Source organism: Gopherus flavomarginatus, chromosome 13 (assembly GCF_025201925.1).
Source record: "Gopherus flavomarginatus isolate rGopFla2 chromosome 13, rGopFla2.mat.asm, whole genome shotgun sequence".
Classification (NCBI taxonomy): domain Eukaryota; kingdom Metazoa; phylum Chordata; order Testudines; family Testudinidae; genus Gopherus; species Gopherus flavomarginatus.
Genome location: NC_066629.1, coordinates 2,274,143 through 2,279,483, shown reverse-complemented (window position 1 = coordinate 2,279,483; position 5,341 = coordinate 2,274,143).

The following is a 5,341-nucleotide window of genomic DNA, read 5'->3' as shown; positions in this document are numbered from 1 at the left end:
ACTACCGACCACATCACCAAGATGGTGACAGTGATTGTGAAATGCTCATGGAAATTAGAGAGGCTACAAAATGGGCAACGACTGCCTAGGAAGGATACTGCAGAAAGGGATTCGAGGGTCATAGTGGATCACAAGCTAAATATGAATAAACTGTAACACTGTTGCAAAAAAAGCAAACATCCTTCTGGGATGTATTAGCAGGAGTGTTGTAAGCAAAACACGAGAATTAATTCTTCCGCTCAGATTAGGCCTCAGCTGGAGTATTGTGTCCAGTTCTGGGCACCACATTTCAGGAAAGATGTGGACAAACTGGAGAAAGTCCAGAGAAGAGCAACAGAAATGATTAAAGGTTTAGAAAACATGATCTATGATGGGAGATTGAAAAAACTGGGTTAGTTCAGTCTGGAGAAGAGAAGACTGAGGGGGATATGATAAGAGTTTCAAGTACATAAAAGGCTGTTACAAAGAGGACGTAGAAGAATTGTTCTTAACCTCTGAGGACAGGACAAGAAGCAATGGGCTTAAATTGCAGCAAGTGTGGTTTAGGTTGGCATTAGGAAAAACTTCCTGTCAGGGTGCTTAATAAATTTCCCAGGAAGGTTGTGGAATCTCCATCTCTGGAGGTTTTTAAGAGCAGGTTAGACAAACACCTGTCAGGGATGGTCTAGATAATACTTAGTTCTGCCTTGAGTGTAGGTGACTGGACTAAATGGCCTCTCGAGGACTCTTCCAGTCCTATGATTCTATGAAAAACAGAAAACTCAAAAATAATGGGGGATTTCAACTATCCCCATATTTCTAGACACCATTAATGACTGTTCCTTGGAGCAGTTAGTCCTGGAACCCTCAGGGGGAGAGGCAATTCTTGATTTATTTCTAAGTGGTGCACACAATCTTGTACAAGCGATGACTACAGCTGAACTGCTCAGTATTGGCAATCACAGTGTATTTAAAAATTGACCATCCTTTGGGAGTGAACAAAAATACCACAGCAGCATTTAACTTGAAAAAGGGGAACTATACAAAAAAGAGGAGGCTAGTTAAATGGCAATTAAAAAGAACAGTCACAAGAGTGAAATGCCTACAAGCTGCATGAAAACGTTTAAAAAGACCATAACGGAGGCACAAATTAAATGTAATACCCCTAATTAAAGACAAAAAAAATCCACCCTGGCTAAACAACAGAGTAAAAGAGATGGGAAGAGACAAAAAGGCATCCTTTAAAATTTGGAAGTCAAATCCAACTGAGGAACATAGGAAGGATAAACTTTGGCAAGTCAAGTGTAGAAGTATAATTAAGCAGGCCAAAAAAGAATGTGAAGAGCAACTACCAAAAGACACAAAAACGAACACCAAAACAATCTGTAAGTACACCAGAAGCAGGAAGCCTGCCAAACAATCAATCAATGGGCTCACTGGATGATTGAGGTGTGAAAGAAGCATTTAAGGGAGACAAAGTCATTGTGGAGAAGTTACACGAATTCTTTGCATCAGTCTTCACTGCAGAGGACATGAAGGAGAGTCCCACACCTGAGCCATTCTTTTTAGGTGATAAATCTGAGGAACTGTCCCAGATTGAGGTGTCACTAGAGGCGGCTTTGGAACAAATAGTTCAATGTCAATATTATGTCACTAGGACCAGATGGGATTCACCCGAGGGTTCTGAAGGAACTCACGTGAGTAGCAGAACTACTAGCTGTAGTACATAACTTGTCTCTTAAATTAGCCTCTGTACCAGATGACCGACAGATAGCTAATGTAACACTAATTTTTTAAAAAGGCTCCAGAGACAATCCCAATAATTATAGGCCAGTAAGCCTAATTTCAGTACCAGCCAAATTGGTTGAAACTATAGTAAAGAACAGAATTATCAGACACACAGATGAACACGATTTGTTGGGGAGGAGTCAACATGGCTCTTGTAAAGGGAAATCATGCCTTACCAATCTATTAGAATTCTTTGAGGGAGTCAACAAAGATGTGGACAAAGGGGATCTGGTGGATCTAGTGAACTTAAACAAGGTCCCCCACTAAAGGCTTTTAAGCAAAGTAAGGAGTCAAGGGGTAAGAGAGAAGGTTCTCTTAAGAATTGGTAATTAGTTAAAAAATAGGAAACAAAGGGTAGGAATAAATGATCAGTTTTCACAGTGGAGAAAGGTAAAAAGCAGGGTCCCCCATGGCTCTGTACTGGGACTAGCGCTGTTCAACAGTCATACCTGATCTGGAAAAAGGCGCAAACAGTGAGGTAGCAAAATTCACAGACAATACCAAATTACTCTAGATAAGTCCAAAACTGACTGTGAAGCATTACAAACAGATCTCACAAAACTGGGTGACTGGGCAACAAAATGGCAGATGAAATTCAATGTTGATCATTGCAGAGTAATGCACATTGGGAAACAATCCCAACTCTACATACAAAATGATGGGGTCTAAATTAGCTGTTACATCTCAACAGAGAGATCCTGGAATCATTGTGGAAAGTTCTCTGAAAAGATCTGCTCAATGTACAGAGGCAGTCAAAAAAGCGAACAGAATGTTAGGAACCATTAGGAAAGGGATAGACAATAAGGCAGTAAATAACAATGCCACTATGTGAATCCATGGGACGTCCACATCTTGAATACTGCGTGCAACAATGGTCGCCCCATCTTAAAAAAAAAAAAAAAAAAAAAAAAAAGATGTATGAGAATTGGAAAAGGTTCAGAAAAGGGCAACAAAAATGAGTAGGGGTTTGGATCAGCTTCCCTATGAGGAGAGATTAAAAAGATGGAACTATTCAGCTCTGAAGAGAGACGGCTAAGAGGGATATGATTGAAGTCTATAAAATCATGACTGTGTGGAGAAAGTGAAATGGAAACTGTTATTTGCCCATGACATAACAAGAACTAGGGGTCACCAAATGAAATTAACAGGTAGTAGGTTTAAAACAAACAAAAGGAAGTATTTCTTCACACAACGCACAGTCAGCCCATGGACTCAAAGCCAGGGGATGTTGTGAAGGCCAAAAGAGTAACTGGGTTTAAAAAAAGTTCATGGAGGACATACCCATCAATGGCTATTGCCAAGATGGTCAAGGACACAACCCCATGTTCCGGGTGTCCCTAGGCCTCTGACTGCCAGAAAGTGAAAGTGGATGACAGGCCGGGATCACTTGATAATTGTCCTGGTCGGTTCACTCCCTCTGAAGTACTTGGCACTGACACAGTACGGCCGTTTCTGTGTTCTCGTGGATTAAGAGCTGGCATGGAATGAAGTGTTCCTAGTGGAGTTCCACAGGGATCCGTACTAGTTCTGATGCTGTTTAATATTTCCATCTGTGATCTGGAAGGAACTATGGAAACCACTGCAGCGACACAAAAGCTTGGCAGAGTGGTGAAGGACGATGAGGCAGGGCAGTTGCAGAATGACTGGATCGCTTGGTAAACTGAGCCCATTCCAACAAAATGCATTTTAATACAACCCAATGCAAGGTCATACATCTAGGGACAAGAAACGCAGGCCAGATGTACAGAACGGGGACTGGATCCTGGAAAACAGGGATCTGAAAAGGGATTATGGGGTCACAGCGGGCAAGCAATTCAACATGAGCTCCCAGCGTGATGCACTGAGGGAAAAGACCTAATCTGATCCTTGGATGTACACACAGGGAAGTAGTGACTTTGAGGAGGAAGGTGAAGTTTCCACTGTATGTGGCATTGGTGAGGCCAGTACTGGAATACTGCGTCAGTTCTGGGGTCCACATTTTAAAAAGGAGGTTGAAAAATCAGAGGGTGCAGAGAAGAGACAAATTATCCAAGGGCTGGAGAAAATGCCTTACAGTGAGATTGGAAGAGCTCAACCTGGTTAGCTTATCAAAATTAAGATTGAGAGGAGACTTGATTACGGTGTCAAAGGAGAAAATACTGGTACTAATGGGCTCTTCAATCAAGCAGAGAAAGGCAGAACAAGAACCAATGGCTGGACACTGAAGCCAGACAAATTAAAATTGGAAATCAGGCTCCAATTACTTTTACCAGTGAGGGTGATGGACCACTGAACTACACCAGGAATCGGTGGAGTCTCCATCTCTTGGAGCTACAAGATGGAATGTCTCTTTCAAAGAGATCTGCTCAGCTTCCCCAGAAATTCTGGGCTTGTGGCAGGAATCACTGGGTGAGGTGCTCAGGCCTGAGGAATGCAAGAGGTAAGATTAGACAATCAATCCTCTGGTCTCAATGATCTGTGTATCTATGAGACAGCTGCAAAAAGGCCAGTGGAATTTTTAGCTGCAAGTTCAGAGGCCTCCTGTCTAGGGGCAGCCAGGGAACAGCCTCTCTGTATACTCTGCCCGCGCCTGGAACAAATTCCGTTCTGGTCCCTTCGCAGGCAGAAGGGTAATGAGCCGCTGGAGGGAGCTGGGATGCACAAAGGCCGTTCACGGGCTGGGGGGCAGGATTGAGCAGGACTGATGATCTGGCCAGCATGGCTCAGTGGCAGCTGGAGGCAGCAGAGCTACGCTGGGCTCGGGGGCAATGCCGGCTCCTCCTGAGCAGTGAACGTCTCCATGGGCCCAGAGCCCTGGGGAGGGACTGCAGGGAGCTGGACTGGATGATCCAACATCTCCACAGCCCCTCTGTCAGCAACGGCCTATAGGAAACTCAGCCATCAGTCCTTCCCCTCACTCTGCCCCCAGTCCTGATCCACGCAGAAGGCCCAGGGGGGGAGGAAGGGCACAGAGAAGGAACAAGGAGCAGCTGAGTTTCCAACTCAGGCGCTTTGCTTCTCTGGTGCCCCTCAGCACAAAGCACACAAGCTGCCAGAGATGGGTGCAGCGCTGGCACTCGCCCAGCGCATTGTGCAGCCGTCATCCTGAAGGGAAGAGAGCTGAGTGCGGCCTGAGGTGTTTGGGTGTCAGTCTTGCCTCTTGGACCCAGGGGTCAAATCAGGGACTCAGTAAAGACAAATGACCTCAGAAGGTTTGTCCCTACTGCCCATTTCTACACATCCCCAAGCCATTCCGCCACAGTACGGCCAGCTCTCTGCTCAAATGCTGCAGGGCCAGGGCTCAGCGGTGTCGTGGGATGGAGCCCGAGACTGGAGGCTTATCACGCAGTCCCTGGGCGATGCTCTGGAACTGCTCCCCACAAAGCCAGGCAGGACTTCGGGGAGCCTCCTCTCCCTTGGAGCAGACTTGTTCAGGGAAAGAAACTCACATGGCTTCACCTCCTGGGTCTCTCCTTGGAGCATTCAGCATCCTCTGCCCCTCCGTGCACTTCCCACAGCGAACCTGCCCCAGTGGGGTCCTGGGGAAGCCATAGGGTCCTGCACGCCCACTTTGCAGTCAGATGTGACTCTCAGC